Raw genomic sequence first — 12352 nt, 5'->3', positions numbered from 1 at the left:
AAGGAATCTTTCTCCCTCAGCTGTCACAGAGGATCCGGTGATGAACTGACCAACCCCACACCCTGTTTCGTTCCTGCTGCTTTGTTGTATGTGGGAAGRSRGGRGGGAGTGGGGAGAAGATCGGTGTCTTTRAGGGTTGTAATTTATTTCTCATTCTCCTCCTCTGACTTGGTTAGTAATAAATTCACTTGATTATTTAAGTTGTGCCTGTTTTGTCCCTTAAGTGTTTTCCTCCCTGTTCCTTATCTCAACGCATGAACCTTTTTGTTAGTTTTCCCCCCCTTCACTCTTCTCTACCCGGTGGGGGAGAGCGAATGAGCAGGTGTTGTGGGTGCCTGGCTTCTGGCCAGCATTCCAAACCGCAACAGGATCAAAAGGAGTTGATATAACTCCTGCTTTCAATTCAATAAAGCTGAAATCTGGAGATGCTGTTTGCCCCTGCCCTATATGAAGTTTTCTCTATTAAACAGTTTTCTTTCTCTTTTCCTTAATATTTTGGGAGAGGGGYGAATACCACCCTTTAGACATGTCTAAATATTACTGCACATTCTTCAGATTCCTCTTAGTGTTTCACAAGTGTGGACTTGGATTCAGCTGAGAAATGAAGATGTGAAAAGAAATGCTGGAGTTCTCTGTGGTGTCTCTATTGTATCCAGGTTACGTATGCATATAAATTAGTATAATTAATTATAGATACTCCTTACAACCGCCAGCTCCTGAAACTGAGCTCACACTCAGTCTAAATTATTTCCTTTTGCATGATTATGTCATTACAGATATTAAGGACCTAGCATATCTCTGGCTTAAATAAAACCAGAATAATGCATGTTTTCTACAAAGATTTTAAATACCAAATCCATTTAAAGTCTTGACAGAGCACTGTGTCCATCAACATTGCCATTACTGTAATTCCATTCAGCTTAATATATGCAAACCRGAGAGTTTCAGTCAATTGCAGCAATAAAACTTTTGTTTCAGCAGCCAAGTTAATCATTTGACTCTCATGATTGTGTGTTTCCATGACAATTGGATGGGTTTATGATTGACATACATACAATTAAAATTTGCCCTTCACAGCTGTAAATCTCAGAGACATAATAAAAGCTCAGTCCTTTTCCTAAACAACTTTTCATTAAAAGAATGCTGGATTGTGACTTTCAGCATCAAAAGGGCTGCAATTTGTAGGTCTCGGCACCRGTGAACACCGCTGAGTAATGTTAAGATTTATTGTGGCCTTAGCCTGGGATKTAGATCTCACCTAAATGTGGACTTYTATTCTCTTATTGATTTAAACTTCCGTGGGTTTAGTGATTTCTTTTAATTAACATCTAGAGTGAAATTACATAGTTCTTCCACAGTGTAATTTCCTGTTGCCTTCGTGTAGGACTGARTGTGGTTAATAGTGCTAGAGTGTTTAATAATAAGGTTATGCATATACTAACTCTAGGAAARTATATGCTAATGGCTTTACCAAAATTTACAAAAATTTATGGGCACTTTTGGGGATAAAAAAAATCTTACTTAAAACCATAAAATTCACTTTATGTTGTTAAAGCTCTGGTATTATTAATCAAAGTGGGTTAATAACAGGGTTTCAATGGAAAGTATATTTAYTTCATGCTCTGTTTGAGTGTCTGGATGGCCTCTGGACACATGAAAAAGTCCATCTCCCTTTCTAAGGGACCAAAACAGTAGAACTTAGATGAAGCCTAAGGGGAATAGCAGCTTGTTTTGTATTATCATGGAGATTTATTAGCATTATATGAGCAGCTTAATATATAGACGCTTTTTTCTTTGGGCTATTCAGGGTATTACATTTTTTAATATAAAGTATATTATTATTCGTTAGTTCATTGCAATTTTCCTAGCAAGTCTCAGACAAGTATGGTTTTTGTGCAATTTTGCAGGTCTGATATGGTGTCATTWTATCTGATACTGTATTCATAGGATCCATTTCATTTCTATATGTTTTGAGATCTGAGAAGCATCTAATTCTTGTGACACTGTTGTGATTTAAAATCAAAATATCTCTCGGGTTTCTGGGATACTTGTATGTAATATTATTTTCCTTCTCTAATAACTAGTCAAGCTGGGGTTYTTTTGAGGCCGGTATTTTTGCTGCATTTTTGGTGCCACAGAAACAAGAGACATCACTGAATCATTCAGGAGGAATAATAAAATGAGAAGGAGAAGTCTGGCAGCTGAACATTGGTGGTGTACCCCAGCCCTGAGATGCTGGAGCTGGCACAGCCCCATGTGAGAGTCGGGACTGCAGGATCTGCTCCCATCCAACAGCAGGCATTCAAATTAAAAGAACAGATGTGCAGCCAGATTCTGCCTCTTAAATCTGCAGATTATAAACATTTGAGACGCAAAATGAGACTATTGTGATGGAGCTACTGCTGCAGTATTTTTGGTGGTCAGTCCTGTTGGTCAGTTTTATCACACGTGGTGCTTGTTGTAAGGATGCTGTCCAGGCTGGCAGAACTAAAATGAGATCTGTCGGCTTTTTGCTGCTTTGTGGTTTGCCATGTTGTGGTCATCCCTGTTCTGCTGCTCCACGCCCTGAGCCTGAGCCACAGTGAACAGAGTGCTCAGCTGAAGGGTTCTGCAAGGCAGGAGATCTCAATTGCATCTGAAAGCAGGGAGATCCCAGTGTGGCACAGTGTATCCGCACCTCCAAATGACATGCCCCTGTTACTTCCTCTGGCCTCATTWGTTCTCGTTTCTGGGTTTTTTGAGAGCAGTAGGGGAAGTGTTGTATGGTACTGAAAAACTGATTGAAGGGGTATATCAAATCTATACCAATAAATAWATACATTTTAAAAGCAATGCAGTCTCACACTTACTGTTCTTACCAGGAATTTGTATTAATCCTTCTGTGAGCATGAAGAGCAGGAACTGTAGCGTGGAGCAAATGTATATGAATTTTCTACCTGTTTATTTCTCTTCTGGTAATTGCCTGTTCTCTTTCCTGACCAGCAGTGGCTCTGTAGGACAGACTCAGTGTGTGCTTTCTTCCCCATTCCCCTTATTTTCCTTGTTTCTTTGCTGGCGTGTGATTTTTCCCTGCTTGTTTTTACTCTGCCTAGCCACGGAGACACTTCTCTGCAGTCACTAAATCACATATAAAAATATTAATTATTATTAATTAGTCCGTTTCTATTTCATACATTTAGATTTTTGTCCTGGCAAGCTAGGACAGCAGCCACAGAAGCACATGGACTGAGAGGGATAAAAACAGCGATTGAGTCTCTCCTGACAGGAGCTGTGACAGTTCTCYAGGGTCACACGTTGGCACACGCTGCCAGTGCCAGCTCACACTTGGCACTGCTGTTGTGTTTACAGTGCAAATGTGGGTCTCCTGAGTGCCTTTCCTTGCCAGTGTTTGTGTGTTCTTCCCGCCCACAAATGGATTTGGTGTCAGTGTGTTTCACTGCCAGGCTTTCTGCTGTGTGCTCTTCTCCTCAGTACTGCACTGRTTAATTTGGCCTTTCCAAAACCTTTGGGCTCTTGTTTGTGTCTCTTGTGTCTCCACTGATAGCAAAATGCAGTATTTGGGGCTCTGAGGTCAAACTGTCACTGAAATACATTAGGCAGTTTATTGTAATTGCTTAATTTCTGATGAACTTAGTTTACACACAACCCCCCCTCGCCTTTTTTCTTTTTTCTTTTTTTCTATTTTGAATACTTGGGCTTGCTCTCTCAGAATCCCAACACTCTTTCTTTGATAGGTTTTCTCTAGCACATGCTCCCAATATTTCTTAGAAAAACAAAAAGATATTGAAATCATCTTGCTTGAAATTAGCAAGATGTCAGAGTTTTAGGAATATGTTTTCATGTAATCCCCCTTAATTGGCCTTAAAGATTAATACAAAACAAAGAGTTTGTATTTTTTATATATGTCTAAATAATTGATTCAATTTTTTTACAGTAGATTTGTAATAAATTTTCTGTATCAGAAAAGCTACAGTAATACATGAAAAAGATGAGAGCAGTCACTATAAAAAAGGAAACAGTGTGGCCAAGCAAATAATTTTGCTTCAGAAGTGCCTGGATAACCAAATTCCTGCTGCTTTCATGTTTTAATCCTCTTAAAAGAAGAGGCTGAACTCTTTCAGTGTTTAAAGACCAGATTAAACCCAACAAACTGTTACAATTCTACGATCCTTAAACATATGCACTGAAAGCATTGAGAAACAAACCGTGTTAATAAATATATACATTTACCATGCTTCAATTAATGTGCAATTATAGATGCTTACAGAACTTTTATGTGAATGTGGGAACACATACWTGGAAACTAACAGTGCACATTTTAGCCTCTCTTGTTTGTCCTGGGAATTGGAAGACCTGTAACAGAGTGTTTGGATATGTGGGTGTATCTTTAAATAGCCCAAGTGCTGTGACTGCCCAGGAGCCTGAATGCATTAGAATGAAGCAGGAAGCTTGCAAGAGTTCTGGGGCTCGGAATAGAAATATTCTTCATATTTCCTTCTTCATTAAACTAYCCCAGCTTGTTGTGTGAATTCCCAGTTGGCTGGGGAAGGTTACTAAGCTCTCATCTATATCAACTGGAAATGATTGATTTCTTCCATCCCTRGATATTCTTCCTACCCATCTGTTTTACATTCCTAGAGCAACGAGTTTGGAGGCTATTTATATCTTTTCTTGGCAATTGTTTTTCAGTTTCGATTACTACAGTAATTCACCTTTAATTTTCCCTTTGCTTTATTGAAGCAATTTATACTAGTGATCCTAATCTGTGCCAATGTCACACTTTCCCATGTGCATGACTGAGTAGAGACCCTGCATTTTCTCTTCACGTGAACTTTTCCCTTCAGATCATCATTAATAAGCAGAGCTTATTAAATTATTTTTAAACAAAGACAAATGGAACCATTGTTATGCAATTAAACAGAATATACATAATGGCTGTATAAGTCAGACAGATGTGCTGTGCTCTTTCACTGTCATCCAGGTACAGATTTTGCATCCTTGCAATTTCTGCTGCAAAACCTCATTTGTCAAATCAGTGTTTCTGTGTAACATAACATTTAAAGAATGCCAGCACATCTGAAATGATCTGACTGCTTGTACCTTTTGGTTTCCTAGCTGTACACAGTTTGTTAATTTGGGAGTGTTCATTAGGTTTACCTGCATACACACACATCCACCTTGCCGGTTTTCTGGAAGAAATGTGCAGCTCTTACCACCCATGAGAGTGCTGTGGGTTCTTCAGATTTCCTTCAGGACTCCCCTTGTTTCAAGCTAGTTTTCTAAGTTCTTGTTTAAAAAAATGTATTGAAAATCCTACTTCATGTGAAGAACTGTAAGAGCTGTGACTGAGGCCTCGTTCAATTGTGTTCTTCTTAAGGACAAGAGGGAAGCATCACTTTGGTGTTAAGGATTACTTCTGAGATTCCGGAGATTTTTCGCTCACAGCTCTTGACCTTCAGCAAATTGCCGTTCTCTCTGTGATTTCTCCAATCTTACCTATATATTTTTTTGTTCAGTTCCTTTAACTTGGTTACCATGTAATGGGAATCTCTCTGTCAGTAATAGAACGTCCCATGCCAGGTACAGGATTAGGTGCCAGTCTAATAGTGACTGCATGAAATGTTCTAGTGGTCATCTTAGATTATTAAGAATATTCAGATTTATCTGCAGTAATGCAAATTTATCAGGAAAACAGAGTTTTAAAGCCAGGCTACCCTATAATTCTAGTCACAAAATATTGTCCACTCAGGCTGATTTTCTTCTTCTATTTGGGCACGGAAAGAACTGGACATTTTTCAAGTACATATTTTCAGTAAGAAATTTCCTAGCTTGACAAAATACCTGGTAGCTGCTTTTGTTGTGAGCTGAACCCTTGCCAGTGTAATTTCCAGGGCAGAAGATGTTGGCCATGGGCAGTCAGTGCAGCATTATTAACACTCCACAAAGATGTCAGAGCAGCACAGGAACATCTGATGGTGCTGCTGGTTATTGTCATCCCAGTGAAACTGGGACAGTGCTCTGCTGTGTTAGAGCAGCTAATCTGGGGGGTATGAGTACAGTAGGACATTGATTGCAAATTGCAGTTGTCTTTTGTKAATTAAAATGGTGAACAAAGATTCTTCTAAAAATTCCAGCTTGCTTTGGGAAGTCTGCTCTCTTACAAGCATGGTTACAGGACTGGGTCTGGCTTGCTTGAGAGAGGAATTTCCACCCTGGAGAATAAAAGCATCTGCAACCAGTTTCCCATAGTTGTTGTGAACTTTACTGGCACCAATCTATTGTTAATAAAACAAGGATTAATTTTTTTATTCTTCTTTTTCCAAGATTAAATTTTATTATAGAATTTTGGAAGATCACCTTTGCCTCCCATTTAAATGGATAAATTTATCCTCTTTCTGTAATACATAAAAGGTGACTTTGGTTGCCCCATGGATGCTATCAAGTTCAATTTGGATACCCTTAGTRTACTAGAAAACAAAATTAGATAATTCATCATCTAAATTGAATGAAACTTCATATTAGCATGTAATATAACAAAATTCCTTTCAAAATTTTCATAAAAAGTGATCAAGTGCTGCATTTTAATTTAATTGGGTGTGATGAATTCTTACACGTATTTGGCTGTAAAATTTTAAATTACATTTTTCTATAAAAGGTGTTCAGTTATAGTTTTATTGCTGTGTAACTTCTTGAAACAATGCTGTGTTGGTAAAATCTCATTTATTACATCTATATGTGCATTTGTGTGRTGCTCGACTGTGTATACCTTGCTTTTCCATTCCTAGATGTCTGTTTGTAATGAGAATTATTAGGAACATAGTACCAGCAGCTGTCAGCAGGCTCTTGATAAGAAGATTATTGTGCGTTAACTTTAAAGAGTTAGGAATGTATAATTCATGGCTACTTGGTGGATTTTGCAAATGTCCCAGTTGTACACAGTTGCTAATCRGAATGACATGATGGAAAACAAATCTTGGAAATACTGTCATTTAGGTTTGTGGCAATCAAGAAACTGCTTTTTGAATRCAACTTCTCTGTTTGATGTTCAGGAGAAAATCTTAGTCCTGTATTAAAAATACTAAACTGTCTGGGCTTCTTATAAATATTAATTTACCAAATGCACAGAAGTCTCTGACATYTCCTTCAGAAGAAAGGATTAGCTTTAATTTTGCTTGTATCACAGCACAGTGAAGTGAATCACTGTTCGTTGGCTTTTGTAGTTGTGTATCTCATACATTTTGTTTTAATATGTCATGTCTTTATCAGGTAGAGGAAATAGGTGCACCTGCTTTGGCAGAGTTAGTTCAGCCCTTGTTTCTTTAATAAATGATTTACTTCACTGGTAGCATGTAATGACTTGAGTGACATTTTATAGGCTGTTGTACATTTTCCATCCTGACATTTTAAAAAGCCACAGTTCTTATCTGTGACATGTCTGTGTACTGATGCATGGGCTCTTTACTGCTTTTGTAATATTTATATAAAATTTATTGGCAGTAACTGCTATTACCCAGTGCATCTCTTTTGAAAGGTCTGTGTATCTCTCCACGTTGACTGAGCTTTTCWGAGGGGGTTTGGAACTTTCTGGGCATTTTGCCACTACTTCTGTCCGAACTTTGTCTGCATTTGTATCAGCTGCTTTAGTTAGTGGTTGCTCGCTTGATGTTAACATGCTGATTTACACTATAATTAAGAATGAGTAGGAGTTTCTAAGGGAACTCARAGCTCCTAAGTAACACAAAAATAATGCTGTTTTAAATAAATTTCTAGAGATAATTGAGTGTAAATATTAAAATATCAAACAGCTTGAAGTCCACCTCTTTGATGGAAAGCTTTGTAATGAGTGTGTGGGGTGGCTGCCGTTCATTATGTTTATATCACATCTTTGAGAGGAAAAACCTCGCTTCCCATGACTGTTTCATGTGTTTTGATGCAAGTTGTGACAGAGAATATACCCACACACTGAGTTGTGTAATGTAGCTCCCTCATGTTTGCCATCTGATACCTTACATAAAAGCGGAACTGTGCTGTCACTCAGAATACCCTACATTTCTTGGTGAAATAAAATAGCAGTTTTAACAAATGAAGATGTAAGGTGAAGGAAGAAAATKCTTTCTTTTCACCTCCTTGTCTCTTGGTTAAGTAAATCACAGCAGATGCAAAATAGAATTGGGAGAGCTTTATTCAGCTCTGCCCAAACTTTTGGTGATTTATCTGTGATGGAGCTCTTGCCAAGGAAAACATACAATTGGAGAGTATCAGCTTCTTGCAATCAATAAAAACAAAACATGGACAGACAAATTAATCTGGGAGTAAATGGTGAGCTCTTTTTCATTGGTCTCTTTTCCATTGGGGTAGCTGTTGGCATGTGAAGTTGTGCTGACTGCAATCCACTGCTGTAAGCGAGAGGAACATTAGTTCCTTGAGGCTGATTTGAGGTTTTGAGTGTGCAATGAGGGCTGTAGCCATGAGTTTGCAGGTCGTTTTTCTGCTGCTGAATAAATAACATCATCCAAATTCATTATTAGTTATTTTAATGCCAAAGAGAAGGTCGTTTGAGTGACAGAAAGAGCCAAAGATAGAGGCTTTCCATTCATGCCCTGGGCAAGATTTTGCAAGGTGTGTTTATGTAGTATTGCAGCTGAGTTGAAAAGCGGCCTTCTTGTCCATCCACGGCGTTTATTTTGGACTACACTGTTTGCTTCCCTCCTGCTTGGCAGTGTTGATGTCCCCAGTTTCTGTGCAGAGCGAGGGATCAGTGCAGTGCTGCAGAACATGTTCCAGCTGTGATTTGTGTCACACTGGCTCTGTCACTGAACTCAGGGTGAGCCAAGGGCCAGGCAATCCTGGAGTTACCCAGGCTGTACCTGTCTGAAGGCTTCTCCTCTCTCTGACTGAATTTCAGCAAGTGTTTTCAAGAGCTTGGGTGCCTGCWCAGAAGCCTTAAAGGACCGAGAAAGGTGTGAGGAGTGGATTACCAGCACAGTCCAGGCACAGCTGATGATACAAAATAAGGCATTAGGAAAAAGGAATGGTAGAACAGGTTGCTACAGCACTCTCCATCATGCTGTTTGTGTGAAAATACTCCGCACACATTTGCAATGGTGCACAATCAGAATTTGTCCCTAAGTCTTCCCATAGTCCAATAAGCTACTCACATTCTCACCATTTTAGAAAAGCTGTATAACTAATTATGTTCACTGGAGTAGGACAAGAATGAAGTGTSGTTGCGATGCAATTGTGGAACTCGCTGACTGGCAAGAAATGCTTTGCTGATRGATGCTTTACTTTCCCAGACATTTTTGCAGTGTCAGTGCCTTGATGTTCTGTTAAGTTCTTTATTCTGAAAATATTTATCTTAATTAGTTACTATAGCTAGAGACTAATTGTCTAATTTCTTTTTTTTTAGTCATTTGTTGGCAAGCAAACATAAAACCRCTCAGTCTTTAACAGTGTGACTGGGGTAATTAGTTACAAGTGAGAGATAACAAGCAATCTGAAAAGGCATTACAGGTTTTTCTCCACCTTTCCCATTTGAGAGCTGTGAGATACTTGATTAAAATCAGCAATAAAAGTGTATCACTGGAATGAAGCAGCATTTTTTTAATGAAACACAGGTGTTTTATTAAATGTAATGCTGCCCAAACTCATGGATATTCCTCCCTCTGCCTGTACCACAGGTTGTGTTACCAAATGGGCAGGAACCAAGGGCTGAAAAGGGGATTTTGCAGGATAGCCATGAGCCTCAGCAAACTCCAGGCTTCCCAGGATTTGGGGCTGAAGCTCTGAGCTGGCATCAGTCAATAAAAACCAGCACTCAGCTTCCCGCTGGCACTTGGACTGCACCCATGTGAACACGGCATTATCTGTTCCAGGTGTTTGCCATAACCCACACAGCACATCAGGGACTGCCACTGTTTTGACAAATATCCTGCTCAAAGAGTAAAATGAAACACATTTTACAAATGCAGATTCATGTTGAAAAGACAAGTAGTTTTTTTCATGGTAATCAGCACTAAATTTCAGGGTATACAAATGTGATTATCACTAGAAAACCATCAGTAATAGTGTGGGTATATATAACAACTCTGATATTTTATATATGTATTTTTGAGAGTAACTGAAGTAGGCAAATGCACTTTATTCCCAGGTTATAGGATAAAAAAAGATTCAACAGCCCACAGCTGCACGAATGCTATAGTGGGACTGGGTCTTACCCAGGACATCCCAAGCCTTAGGCAGCTTGTCTTCTTGACTCTGAATCAACAACAGCAAAAACACAGGTGAAAAGGGAGGAAAGAAAACTCAAGGGAAGTATTTTTTCAGTCTATTTCAGCTGACACTATATGCAATTCATGGTTTATTTCTGGCTTAAAAATGGAGAATATTTTAATAAAATAAATAAAATTAGCTTACTTAGAGTAGATACACATATTCTTGATATGAGACAAAAGCTCARAGAAATTAGGCTTCAAAGAAGCCCTCATTTCACATCAGAGATGTAGCATTTTCTTTAGCACCTCTGTGGTTCCAGTGAGTCTGTAGGGTTGAAGTGTTTTTCCTTATGTACCATTCACATGTTTATTTGTTCTTCTTGTACCTTCCAGGCAAAGGAGGAGCAGGGAGGAAGGGTCTAGAGCAGGAGCCATGTGCCAGTGGAAGGGTAGTGGCATTTCTGGGTTTTGGTAAACTTTATCCAAGTGAAGCCCAGCAGGGGTGATCTGCAGGAATCAACTGCGTAAAATGTTTTTGTTAGAGGGTACGAGAGTGGGAATCCAAGACAAAGGATCCTGCTGGTTAACTTGGAGAAACCRCAAGGATAARAAATGTAATGGGAATRTTGCGTGAAGCTCTCACAAAAAATKARATTCTGAAAAATATTAAGCTCTTTCTGGTGAATTTCCTGCCCTAATTTCTCTTATTTCCTGCTGTTAAAAGAAAAAATGTCAAACGGGATGAGGTGTATCTGTGGAGCCATAGTTGACATTTTTAGAGCCACTAGATGGCATTTAGACCCGGATGACTGAAAATGCTGTGGTATTTTCTTATGAGGGAGACATTTTTTGCTTTTAAGCCTAGGAGTTAATGGGGAATTAAATACGTATTTTAAGTTTAGGAATGTGTGATATATGGATGTATGAGTGGCACTGGGACAGAAATCAAGACAATCTTTTTATGGAGTTTATTTGCAGTACTCCAGTTCTGTGGGATTTTCTTGGGATTTCAGGTAATGGTGGAATAGATGCCACAGGTAAYGTTTTTTTGTATACCAGCTTGACTCACAAAGGGGAGCCAAGGAGAGATACAACTAATAGACCACAGTATTATGTAAATGTTACCAGTTATTTAAAAATAACTCCCTCTTCCTAGTCCCTCCAGATGGAATAAAAATCTTTGTTGTTTTCTTTGTTTCTCTTACAGAGTTATTATCGAACCAGGGGAGAATTTCTTTCTTAAAGCCACTAGAAGAAAGAAACATTATAAAAGGTACTGTGTTTCTGCAGCTGAGTCTCTTGAGTGTCATGTTACTATTTCATGATGTATATTCTTAAATCACTGTCCTTTTACYAAATTGTCTTTACACTTCTCAGAAATTCCTTCATTTCCATGCTATTGAAGGCCAACTAAAATTTGTTTACATTGTGGTAGAATGGTTGAGGAGCAGAAAGAAGGGAGTACCTTATGACAGATCTTGAACATGGAACTAGGACAGGACCCTCTGCCATCATTCTTGTGTCCAGAGCCGAGGTCCTGGCAGGGGGAAATGTGAGTGCAGCTGAGGGAAGCAGRGATGGCAGTTTTCTCTTTTGTGCCTTAGTTCCATCTCTGATCCAAACCTCCCTTTTCCCATTACCATGGAAATACTCGTTTAGCTTCATTCTACCCCTGCCAGAGCAGGGGATGTCTCTCACTGTGGGAGTTGTTCCTACAGGCAGTAAGAGTCACTTATATCCCTTCCTCTCTCTGTGCACTCCCTGCCAGCTGCATTTTAGCCTTCCTTGAATTAAAAAGGCCAGTCCTCTGGTCACTTAGAGAATGACCCATGAGCGTTTGGAGCTGCTCTGAAATCACCTCAGAACTTTGGTGTGTCTGTTTTAAATCTGGGGGCTTGAAAGTGAATAATGGGATTAAATATTAAAGTAGTCTTGTTTATTTTCCTGAAATATTGCTCCTTTCTGTGTACTGCTTTATTTTTGTCAGTGTAGGTGGATTATAGTTTTAGCCAAGCAGTCTTTGAAAATAATCCTCTGAATAACACATATCATGTTACGGATTTTTACAAAGTTCTTTCCATTTTCATTTGATTGTTTTTAGATTAAATATATTTCCTTGTATATGTGTCAAACCAAAA

The 12352-nt window shown here is 38.8% G+C and overlaps 1 long non-coding RNA gene across 1 annotated transcript in view; it reads left to right on the top strand.

The window, feature by feature from the left end:
- The window catches only part of LOC130575304 (uncharacterized), an 84268-nt gene extending 72783 nt beyond the window's left edge, over window positions 1-11485 (top strand). The window contains exon 4 of the long non-coding RNA XR_008965541.1: window positions 11422-11485. This is a non-coding gene — a long non-coding RNA (uncharacterized LOC130575304). The remainder of the gene's footprint in view (window positions 1-11421) is intronic.
- Window positions 11486-12352: the final 867 nt, after the last annotated feature.

Source organism: Malurus melanocephalus, unplaced genomic scaffold (genome assembly GCF_030028575.1).
Source record: "Malurus melanocephalus ecotype Western Australia unplaced genomic scaffold, MMel_1.1 scaffold_102, whole genome shotgun sequence".
NCBI lineage: Eukaryota > Metazoa > Chordata > Aves > Passeriformes > Maluridae > Malurus > Malurus melanocephalus.
Note: the sequence above shows the minus strand (reverse complement) of the source record. Positions and strands in the feature narration are given on the sequence as shown.